Source organism: Dipodomys merriami, unplaced genomic scaffold, assembly GCF_024711535.1.
Source record: "Dipodomys merriami isolate MVZ:Mamm:240054 unplaced genomic scaffold, mDipMer1.0.p SCAF_2, whole genome shotgun sequence".
In the NCBI taxonomy this organism is placed as follows: domain Eukaryota; kingdom Metazoa; phylum Chordata; class Mammalia; order Rodentia; family Heteromyidae; genus Dipodomys; species Dipodomys merriami.
Genome location: NW_027203381.1, coordinates 26667304 through 26680057, shown reverse-complemented (window position 1 = coordinate 26680057; position 12754 = coordinate 26667304). Strand labels below are relative to the sequence as shown.

Below are 12754 nucleotides of genomic sequence, written 5' to 3'. Positions count from 1 at the left end.
TATCCTTGAGCAAAAGAATTCGGGGGGGGGGTGGCTGGGAAGGTAGCTCAGTGGTAGAGCGCTTGCCTTGCATGCCTGAGGCCCTGGGCTCGATTCCTCAGCACCACATAAGCAAAAAGAAAAAAACCAAAAGTGGTGCTGTGGCTCAAGTGGTAGAGCGCTAGCCTTGAGCTGAAGAGCTGAGGGACAGCGCCCAGGCCCAGAGTTCAGGCCCCATGTCTGGACACAAAAAAAAAAAAAAAAAAGAATTCAGGGACAGACCCTGAGTTTAAGCAAAAAAACAAACAAACAAAAAAAATCTGTTAGAGGAGGCAGAACTCCAAAGCAATGTTTGCACAGGAGATGTACATTTTTATTTTATTTAATAAATTACAACATATTTCTATTTATGCATCATCTTACTTTGAAAGGAATGCAAAATTAGTAACTATTTACTATTAAGATCAGCTACATTAATTAGGTACCATCGTTACACAATCTAAGGTAAGGAGTGATTGATAAAGTAATTGCTGAAGTTCAAATTCTGATGAAATAAGAGAGATAGGATCTGAAGGTAGAGAGGCCAACTGAAAAAGGCAGGCTTTGGGTTTCTATACCAGGCTTCAAGAAGATAAGTCCAGAGCCATTGTTGACTACTAGAATGTGTAGTGAGCTTGTAAGCTCACTATTTTCTTCTGTTTAGATCCAGGTTTGTCTATGTACCAGATGCATACATTTAGATGAGTAATTGCAATGATTCAGAATCTTTATGACTTTTGGTTCAAAGGGCTGGAGAAGGGAGACAAACTAATCATATAGGTATGGATATATCAATACATAGACATTGAGAATCATGCTAGACACCTGAAAAAACCTTTTAAAAGTGATTTATAGCCATTTAGAAAGCTGAGATCTGAGGACTGCAGTTTGAAGCCAGCTTGGGCAATAAGTATGTGAGATAATTATCTCCAAGTAGCCACCCCAAAAGCCTATAGTAGAGATATAGCTGAAGTGGTGGAATACTACGCTTGAGCAAAGAAGCATGGGGTCAATGACCAGGCCCTGATTTCAAGCCCCAGGACTGGCACAAAAGAGTGATTTATGAATAGTTCTTTCAGATGTTAATAAAATGCATGGAAGTTTAGGCTTGGTGGCACCCATTTGTAATTCCATTTATGCAGGAGGTATAGAACTCAGAGTCTGGCCTTAGATAAAATGAATGAAGGCCCATAAGAAAAATGACTAAATTAATGAAGGGCTAGGGTTATGACTTATGTGATAGAACACCTACCTAGCAAGTGCAAGGCCCTGAGATCAACCCGCAGGACTACCAAGCACTTAAGTAAAATTAAAAAAAATATAAGAAGATTATATCCCATAAGTACATTACAGACATTCAGGAGATGTTGAGTTGTAGACTTCTAGTCGGACTCCTCCTTCACCCTGCCTTTGCCCCCAAAGCATTTTAATGCAGTAAGTGTGATCATATCTATGTGAGTGCAACACCTTCATTGATTTTCCAGATTCCTGAGTTAGCATACAGACACTTTAGCAGAGTTTATACAACACTGCCTCCATGCTTTTCCACATTACAGTTCTATTCATATTGCCATCCACACACAACTCATGCTTCAAAGATGACAAAGGACTCAGCTGTTTCCACACTGCTCATTCATTCTGTTGGTAGTTATTGGGGACGACTGAGGTTTCAGTAGGTTGTGGCAGCGTGTGAAAGGATGAGCCTGGGGTCCTTTACCACACCTCAACCCTTACCGAAACGTGTATTTGTACATTCACAGGACGGAGCTTCCCTCCTCCTCTTCTTGCAGGGCCCTCTGCTATTTTTAAATATTTTATTCTATTATTTTATTTTTTGTTGAACTCTCGGTGTGGGCACTGTCCCTAAGCTCCTTCTGCTCAAGGCTAGCATGCTACCACTTGAGCCACAGCACCACTCCCAGCTTTTCTGTGATTAACTGTAGATAAATGTCCTATGGGATTTCTTGACTGGGATGACTCTGAACAGCAATCCTCAGATCTTAGTCTCCAGAGTAGCTATACTTACAGGCATGAGCCACTGCTGCCTGGCTCTAAACTGCTGCCTGATATAAAATAGATTTTAGTTCAACTCCATCACTAAAACGGTCTCAATGACCCTACCCATTCAGTAGTTTCTATTCAAATAACCTATTTCCTCTTTATTTGTTTGCCTTTATGGGTGGTGGGTGGCATCTTGAGTTTGCTTTTGCTATTTAAGTACCCTACTATTAGAACTATATTCTTGGCCCTTTTAGGTTTAGAGGAGGGTTTTTTTTCCTATTTTGAGCTGACTTTGAGGCTTAGACTCAGGGTCTAGGTGCTGTTCTTGAGCTTTTTTGCTTAAGGCTAGAGCCTTACCACTGAGCCACATGTCTACTTCTGGCTATCTGAGTCTCACTGAAATTTTTGTTAGAGCTATCTTCAAAGCATGATCCACAGATCTTGGCCTCTGGAACAGATAGGATTACAGGTGTGAGACATCAGCACTGGGATGGCTTTACTTTCTTAGATAATCTTGATGTTTTACTTCAGAGCCAGATGCATACATACTCCTATGGATGTAATTTTCATAGCTGAAATTACAGGTGTAAGCCATCTGACTAACTTTTGCCGACTCTTTTCAAATTGTAATCCTCATAATTTCTGTGTCTAGAATAATAGGTGAGACTATAGGCATTTGCCACTGTATGTGAGCTCCTTTTTTATTTTCATAGAAAAAAAGCAGTGAAAATAGTTAGGAACACACACATAAATACTATTTAATAGTTAATATTTAATAATACAATACATCCAGCTTAAAAGAAATTAATCACATCATCCCCAGTTTATGGAATGTAACTAGTGGCCTAAGAAAAGTTATAAATGAGATACTTTTAGGTGGATTCAGAGGCCAGACTTTCTTCTTTTCCTGTATCCCTTCTTCCTTCTTCCTTGGATATAGATGTGATAGGAGATAAAGTGTCTGTCTTGCAATCATAATATGACCATAAAGATAAAGGAAATCATATATGGCTAGGATAGAAATAGACAATTCTGGGAAACGGACAAGCTACCAGGCTTACAGGAATCTTGAACACCCACTGCTCTACTATATTCAAAACAAATAGAGGCACACTCAGAATCATGAGGGGAGTGCACATCCTCTCACACTAAAGAGAGGTACAGGAATAAACTTTCATCTGCCCCATAGTCATATTCCTTCAGTATCCTCATGTCAATACCTTTCACTTTCTTAACACTTTGGAGAAAGTATTATGCTTCCCCATCAGTTTCCTTTTCAATTGGTGGTCAATACTATATGGTATTATGTTAAATTTGCCTACTCTATATTGATACTTTTCTATATCCTATACTTAGAGAATCAGAAGATCGACTGAAGTGTTAGTCTCTATTATTTATAATTATTTCCTAATGGAAACTCCCCCATAAACTCCTACCTGTATTCCTGCAATGGTCTCCTTCACAAATAACTCATTTCATCACCAACATACTTCCATCTTTTCCACCAATGTGAATGTGTTGGTCACTCTTCACTTAATGAAAGCATTCCTTTGTAATCCCTTTGTATTTCCATTTCCTCAAGCACAGTGTTCAGAATGCTTGATGTGGTTTCGTTAAGACAGCTTCTCCCTACCTATCTGTGTGAATACAGTACACTCTGAGCTCTGTGTACCCCAGGACTGTTAAATCTGCTCTTCTCACCCTTCTTACCTCCTTGTCTTAACCATTTTTTCTCAAAGTATTCATTTCATCAGTCCTCTCTCTATCTTTACCATCCTTTGCCTTCCATTTCATTTGCCTTATTTTACTCCCTAGTAGTACTTGTTTTGATCTGAGTTTAAATATTGATTTGGATATCTAATTGTCTCTCCACTGGACCGAAGTGGCAAGATAGACTGTGTCTATCTGCTGACAGCTGTCCGCATGGTGAGAGTAGAGGCCCGGACACAGAGTATTAATACGTAATTAAATGAATTAACAATGCAGGATTACTGTGTTCTTGACTCTGCATAGGTGAGTCCAAGGAAGTTCTATAACTGGGAGGGGATAAATATTATTTTTATTTACTGGAAACAAAAGATATTGACAAGTAGTCCTAATACGTTAGTGAAGAACACATTAGACTAGGAAATTTATCCAACCTAAGGTATGAAGGACTACAGTGAAGATATGAGTTCATATACTGAAGTGAATTATAGGCAAACTCTGAAAGGAAATGGCTTACTGATGTACTAGAAATATAAATTTCACTTTGTCCCAATAATTACAATAACCCATATGATAAATTATCAATTATTAGCATATGTAATATGGTAACATTTTGTGTAGAATTTTCATTTCTATCATGCATATCTAAGGAACATTTCTTCAAATTATATTCTTTTTTAATCATGATTAGTTTTATTTTCATTCTAGCATTTCAAAATAATCATAAAAAGAAGTTATTTTTATCTATTACACAAAATACATATGGACACTAATTCACACAGAGAGAAAAGTAAATCAAACACATACCATCTATTAATAGCCAGCAGAACTGTAACTTAACAGTTCAGTATATCTTAGTGTTTCTGTTTTGATCAATTGACTTTATTTTCCTTACAAACTTTTGGACCCTCTGCCACCATTACATATGCAAATAATGTGTTCTATGTCTGCCAATATGTTAATGATATTTGTGTTAACTATTTTGTTCACCAAAGTTGATTGTTAGATCTTAGATTTAAATTGTTTTTGAACATTCCAATGCAAGTATTTAAGCATAAAACAAATAATTTGATGAAATATTATTGTCATTTTTCTAATTGGCAGTAGGATTCATGGTCATTAACCAGTTAATGTCCATCAAGTATAACACATATCTGTAAATTGGAGGCACAGCATGAAAATTTCCTACAATATTTGACTATTTATTTTTTCCCAGAATCTCAACATCACCGTGGACTGATATCAGATGTTTAGAGGCTCCTATGTTGAATGAAAGAGAAACATAGCACTCTGCTTCCATGTTAAAAAGGATGGAGCTACCCTCAGGCAGCAGACTCTGACTCTTGGATATTGTGACACTCAAGTTTTTCTCCTGTTGGATATATATAAGGACTCCCATATCTATTAGACAATGTGTTGCAAAAGAGCCATAAATCTCACAGCCTGATGTTCAGGGAGACAGAACCATGTACTCAAGTTTAATGATCATAGCTTGGATTTTTTTAAGTGTTTAGGGAAAGTTGAATTATAATTCATTATGTACTTTCTCTTATTTACTATTTACTTATGTGGGTGACTTGTGGATAGGGAACAATAAACTTCACAACATAGAGAGGTAGGCTAAGATGTTCTCTGGGCAGCTATGTCAATAAAGTACTCACATAACATCAGTTTCCCATTATACACATCATTCAGAGTCATATATTTCTAAGTATAATGGAAAAAGGGGAGACCAAATTCTAAAACGAAAAGAAAAATTGAAGTACAACCTGAGCAAGTAGCAGCTGAGCCAGCAGCAGCCAGCACAGTGAAACATTTAGTCCGTTCTCCTGGAAAACAAGTGTTTCTGGCTTTAATGACCCTCAATGTCACATCCCAGAAATCTGAAGGCCAGCTGGGGTGCAAGAATATTGGAAGCAAATTTTTCTCGCTATTCTCAGGTAATTGGAAATAAATAGATGACTGTTCTCACACATCACCCTGCAGATTGTGATTTAGTTCAAGAGTTTTGAAGGTGAATTTTTTCTGTCTGTTTGCATTGACTTTGATGTGGATTTTTTAAAAAGTGAGTGTGATAGGATTGTCTCCATATGGGTATGTCATAGGTGTAATGATGACTATTTTTTGAGGCTTAGATAAAATAAAAAAGATCTACCCATCCTTCCACTCTCCCTTGGTGGCTGGCACCATTCTGTTGATACTGGTTCCAAAATGTTTATTTATCCCACTCTGGAATGGACTCTCTAAGCAAGTTGAGGACTAAGCTGTGTTACTTTGTAGACAGGATTACAAATATTTGCAAATGACTATTTTCTCACTGTAAAATGTAATGTAATTTAACTGTACTGAGAATATTAAGAAAAATATACATTTATTAAAAAACATTTTGATACATATGCACAATATACACATTTTTATTAGAGGGTGATTCTAAAAAGTTTAAATTTAAAAATATTTCATTTATGTATTTATACCAAGAGGTTTCAATTTAAGATGTCAGTTTATAAATACAATGCATGTTCAAGAATTTGGAAAGTTATATTCCATTAAGAGATTAGCTTCTCTAGATTCATAATCTAAATTTAGGGAAAATGCACTTTGTATTGCTTAGAATACTTAGATTTTAGTAATGAGATCAAGAAAATGTTTCCAACAAATTAAATTTATACATTATTTTCTAAGAAATGCCATGGAATGTTCATTCCATGTTCATTCATTCATTTTCTTTTACTTTTAACTTTTAGTGCTAAAATATAAATATTGTGGCCAGGCACAGTGGCTCACACCTGTAATCCCAGCTACTTAGGATGCTGAGATCTGAGAATCTTGGTTCAAAGTCACCCCGGGCACTAAAGTCTGTGAGAATCTTATCTCCAGGAAATAGGAAGTGGTGCTGTGGCTCAAATGGTAGATAATGTGCCTTGAGCTGAAGAGGGCAGGGACAGAGCCCAGCTCCAGAGATCAAGACTCACAACTGACAATAAATAAATAAATATTGCTATACTGTACATGTGTTCACCTGCTTGTTTGATATTTCTTCATTTTCATTGATTTTTTTACACAAAGAAGTATTAATCATATTGACTATATAAAAGTTTTGAATGCATATGAAAATAATATTAATAGAATAATAATTAATAAAGAGTACATGTGTGTGTGTGTGTGTGTGTGTGTGTGTGTGTGTGTGTGTGTGTGTGTGTGTGTTGTGTATAGAGTATACATGATTGAACTCAAGGCCTTGTTACACCAGAAATTTACTCACGGGCCAACACTCCTAATCTTTTGCTATTTGTTGTTTTTGTTTTGTTTTGTTTTGGGGGGGGTTCCAGTAGTGGGGCCTGAACTCTGGGCCTGGGTGCTGTCCCTCATCTCTTCAGCTCAAGGCTAGCGCTCTACCACTTTGAGCCACAGCACCACTTCCGGGTTTTTTTCTTTTTGCTTATGTGGTGCTGAGGAATCAAACCCAGGGCATCATGCATGCAAAGCAAGTGCTCTACCACTGAGCCACCTTCCCAGCCCTCTTTGGTTGTTTTTTAGATAAAGTATAGATCAGCTGATCTTAAACCACAATTCTTGAGCTTCTTAACCTGAAGATTTGGAATCACAGTTTCTAACACTAGGCCCGTTTTTAATTTTTTAATCTAACTTAATTTATAATATATTTTGTACTATTAAACAGAAATCCATGAACCATACATTTTTATATTTATTGCTCCTTTGCCTTTGTCCTTCGATTGTAGTTTGGTACACATTTTTCTTAGAGATTTTAGAGAAATTTTCTTAGATATTTCAATACTCTAATTCTGTGAATTGAGTTATAAAGTATAAAAAATCCATAGTTAAATAAAACAGAATAGAACAGTGAGAATAAGTAATCCAAAAGTAACTGGATCATTGTGAATAATTATCAGTCGGTAGTGTTGGTGGTTCAATAACCTATAATCCTTGCTACTCAAGAGTCTGAGATCTGAGGATTGTGACTTGAAACCAGATTTTGTAACAAAACAAAACCCTGTGAGATTCTTATCTCTTCTCAATCCCCACAAAGCCACAAGTGGCTTATGCAGTACTGGCATCCTTGAACAAAATAGATAAACAAGGACATAGGGGTTTGAATTCAAGAAAGCTACTTGGGATTTTAAAAAATGTGTTAATTTTACCTTTCATCTTAATGCTAGTTAAGCTTACTAAAATGCATTAAATTATGTTTTATTAATACAAAAATGCCTATTGGCTCTTACCTATCAAAACCAAAAGGAGAGCCAGCTTATTACATAGATTCTCACTCCTTGTTATGTTGTCATTGTCAAGATTTGTATTACATAAGACATCATACTTTGCAACCTAGAGGCAGATCTGGGTTTGGTTCAACTTGGTCCAAAAATATTTTGTTCACTACTAAATAAAATAATGTGAAATTATGATTGAAAGCATAGATTAAAGAAAATTTCTTTTACTGAGAATCATAATAAGTAAGAAATATCACAAAAGCAAATAAATGCAAACATCCAATAATGTGGCAGTATTAGTAGGATTCTCAAGAAGAATATACATATCTATGAGTTATAAAAATAAAAGAACCTATGTTTCTTTGGGCCTGGCTTACTTCACCTAATATAATTTTTTCCAAGTGTTTCCATTTCCTAACAAATGGGGCAATGTCATTTTTCTGATGGAGGCATAGAATTTCATTGTGTATATATACCACATTTTCTTGATCCATTCATCTACTGAGGGCCATCTGAGTTGGTTCCATATCTTAGCTATGGTAAATAATGCTGCAATAAACATAGTTGTGCTGGTAGCTTTAATATGGTCTTTTTTGTGATCATTTGGGTAAAAAGTGGGATTTCTGGGTCTTTTGAAGAACCTCCATACTTCTTTCCAAAGTGGCTGAACATGGGCTGGTAAGTTGGCTCAGTGGTAGAGCGCTTCGCTTGCATGCCTGAGGCCCTGGGTTCGATTTCTCAGCACCACATAAGCAAAAAGAAAAAAGCCGGAAGTAGTGCTGTGGCTCCAGTGGTAGAGCGCGAGCCTTGAGCTGAAGAGCTGAGGGACAGTACCCAGGCCCAGAGTTAAGGCCCCACGACCGCACTCAAAAAAAAAAAAAAAATCTCAAAGTGGCTGAACAAGTTTACACTCCCACCAACAATGTAGTAAGGTTTGCTTCTGTCCACATCCCCTCCAGCATTTGTTGTTTTTAGAGTTCTTGATTTTAGCCATTCTAACTGGAGTGAGGTGGTATCTCAATGTCGTTTGATTTGCATTTCTTTTATGGCTAGGGAGGTTGAGCATTTCTTCATGTGTCTATGGGCCATCCTTCTTTCCTCTTCAGAGAAGTTGCTCTTTAAAGCTTTAGCCCACTTATTTATTGGGCAGTAAAAAAAAAAAAGGGTTGTGCTTGTTTATGTTAATAGTTGCATAGATTTCCAGATTTCTTTTTATCAGTAAACATGCGTTTTGTAGAGCATAGGACAGTAATATTTGTAAAGTCTGTGATTTTTTTTCAAACAGTTTTAAGAAAATTTCTGGGTACTAATGGGAAAAAAAGCTAGAACTGAATTAATTTAGAATTCTTTTTAGAAAATGAGGGAGGAATTAACACTGTTCAAAAAGAAGTGTACTCATTATCTGACCCATTCAACTGTGAGCCCTCTGTATATGACCTTTACAATAAAAAATGAATACCTTAAAAAAAAATAGAAGGAGCCAGGTGCCGGTGGCTCACGCCTGTAATCCTACCTACTCCAGAGGCTGAGAGCTGAGGATTGTGGTTCAAAGCCAGACCAAGCAGCAAAGTCCATGAAACTCTTATCTCCAATAAACCACCAGAAAACCAGAAGTGGCACTGTAGCTCAAGTGGTAGAACAATTGCCTTGAGCTGAAGAGCTGAGGGACAGCTCTCAGGCCCAGAGTTCAAGTCCCATGACCTACCTAAATAAATAAATAAAAACATATATATATAAGTAGAAGGAAATTATTAGTCAAATTTACTCACGTGGTTGTAGAAGCAGAGAATGAGACCAATTATAACCTAGAGATTCTAAAGCTCTGCAAATGTGCCTCAGTCCCTTTGCAATAACTTCAGAAACATCAAAGTATCTGAAAGCATGCCTCTCAGTATGTTAATAAAACCTTGGGAATGCAGGAGTGTGCAGGTAATGGGGTGTGGTATGTATACTAGATTCTAAAAGCCAAAAAGTCCAGAGTACTGATGTCATAAACAGCAAGAGAAGAATGCATCTCAGCTTCAGGAAAGAGCGATTGTTCAATTTTCTACTGTTTTAGTTCTATTAAAACTCATTGAGGGCTGGGAATGTGGCTCAGTGGTAGAGCGCTTGCCTTGCATGCTGAGGCTCTGGGTTCAATTCCTCAGCACCACATAGGCAAAAAAAAAAAAAAAAAAAAAAAAAAGAAAGAAAGAAAGAAAAAAGCCGGAAGTGGCGCTGTTGCCCAAGTGGTAGAGCGTTAGCCAGCCTTGAGCTGAAGAGCTGAGGGACAGCGCCCAGGCCCAGAGTTCAGGCCCCACGACCGGACCCCCCAACAAAAACAACCAAACAAACAACCCCCCCAAAAAAAATTGATAATTGGACAGTGTTCTTTAAGCATTTCTGGATTCAGTCAGTTTGACATAGTTGACAAAAAAAATTTTCATACCTTTCATACCTTTAGAACACATTTGTCCCTCCATATTTTTAGTTATGTACTACTTGATCTCTGTTTTCATATGACAATGATTTTGTAACATTTTCTACAACATATCAAATTAGCATTCCATTTCCTTTCTTTTTTTTTTTTTTGTCGATCGTGGGGCTTGAACTCTGGTCTTGGGCACTATCCCTCATCTCTTCAGCTCAAGGCTAATGCTCTACCACTTGAACCACAGTGCCACTTCTGGTTTTCTAGTGGTTTTTTTGGAGATAAGAGTCTCATGGACTTTCCTGCCCGGGCTGGCTTTGAACCACAATCCTCAGATCTCAGCCTCCCCAGTAGCTAGGATTACAGGAGTGAGCCACCAGCATCCGGCCCATTTCCTTTCTTGAGTTGCCAAAATCTTTGTGAACAGAAACTTTTTGTAGCATTATAATTGATTTTGAACTTGGTTGGTATACCAAATGTATAACATGCTTGCAACCTTAAGGGAAATTTTTTTCTGAGTGTCTTTCAGAGGAAGCTACAATTTTAAAGTATGCCACATTTTCATTAATTATTTCATTATTTTTTCCTTTCTTTTACTAATTTTCTGTGTATGTGGTACTGAGGAATCAAACCTAGGGCCTTATGTCATCCAGACAATCACTCTACCACTAAGCCACATTCCCAGCCCTCACCTTTTCTTATGTCATAAATAAATTGTTTCAAATGAAAACAACTATTTACCCCTGTGTCATTTATATTTAGTTTACTGTGTGAATGGACATATTTCATTCAGTTTCATCTTGAGCCCTCAGACATGTACATAAACATGTACTGTTTATGCTGAGATACAATCCAAAGGGAATTCCCACCCTGACATATTAAAACGGTGATATTGATATAGATGTAGACAATATTTCTACTTCTTATGATTGCCATTAAGAATGTTGAAAATAAATAGTATACATTCATGATGACATATCACATCATATTGACAATATTTGTGATGAGAAAGAGCATGCCTTTTCTATTCTATTTGGTAGAATGTTTGAAACTTCTAGGGATCAGATTCTAACTCCAGCTCTTTCAAACTTTGCTTCAGTTCACTACCCATACATATCTATTGCTACCAGAATATACTTCTGAATGATTCACAGTTTTCCCTGAGAAATAATATCCCCTAACAATTTTTTAATTTCACATAATTTTAGCTTCATCTGGATATTTTCTTTTTTTGTAGTTTAATATATTTTAATAGAAAATTTATAGGAACAGCACAGAAGACAGACAACATTTCAAACATGTATTGGCATGTAGGACACTCAGAAAAGTGGAGTGAATGAATGGAATCTACTGTATGATAAAAATGTTTCAAACACCATTTAGTTGCCAACAATAAAAAAATTTACATTTTTTTAAAAATCCAAATTCTGGCATTGTCCGGAAAAAATTAACATGTTTATTTATAATTATTATAAAGTTGAACTGTGGAAACTTGCTCACTGAAACATTTTCACTTGCATTAATGCTTTATATCCCCACAGTTATATTAAAAATTCACACACAAGTGAAAATGGAAAAACTGCCAATAGCTGATTTCTGTCCCCTATTTTTCCACGGGCAATTATATACTTAGGTTCCTTTTGACCGGATGTCGGGGGCCGGCAGGGGCGGGGCGGGGTGAGAACTACTGATAACAAGAAAAGGGGGGAGAAGAGAGACCTTTAAGAATGAAATGCCTCTCACTTTAATGGATTCTTAAGCACGTTCTCCACATATGTGGCGTGCTAGCTGAATCTCTTTTGGCACCATTGTCACACGTTTGGCATGGATAGCACACAGATTAGTATCTTCAAAAAGGCCAACCAAATAGGCCTCACTTGCCTCCTGCAAAGCACCAATAGCACTCTGGAAGCGCAGGTCTGTTGTGAAGTCCTGAGTAATTTCTCGCACCAGACGCTGGAAAGGGAGCTTGCAAATCAGAAATTCAGTGGACTTCTGGTAGCATCTAATCTCACAGTACCAGGCCTGTAGCTGTGCGGTGTCTTCACCCCTCCAGTGGAGGTCTCACTCTTGTGGGCATCTTTGGTTGCCAGTTGTCTCCTGGGTGCTTTACCACCCGTGGATGTGTCGATGGTCGGCTTGGTGAAGGCCACCATACAGAGAGGCCTTACGCAAATCCCTTCCCCTGCGGCTGGAGCATGGAGAACGAGAGGTGATGCTGGCAAGACGGCTGCCTCAACTGGATATTTTTAAATGCTATTTCTTCTTTCATTTTTTCCCCGTACTTTATTTCCAATAGTGATGTCTCCTGTGTTATAAATTTTCCCTTCCTTTATTTTATTTATTTCTCATGCCTCTAATTAGTTATTCAGAGTTGATGCCTATTGTT

General features: G+C 37.3%; 1 pseudogene; it reads right to left on the bottom strand.

Moving 5' to 3' along the window:
* Positions 1-12120: 12120 nt before the first annotated feature.
* Positions 12121-12521, bottom strand: LOC138831813 (histone H3.3A-like; annotated as a pseudogene).
* Positions 12522-12754: the final 233 nt, after the last annotated feature.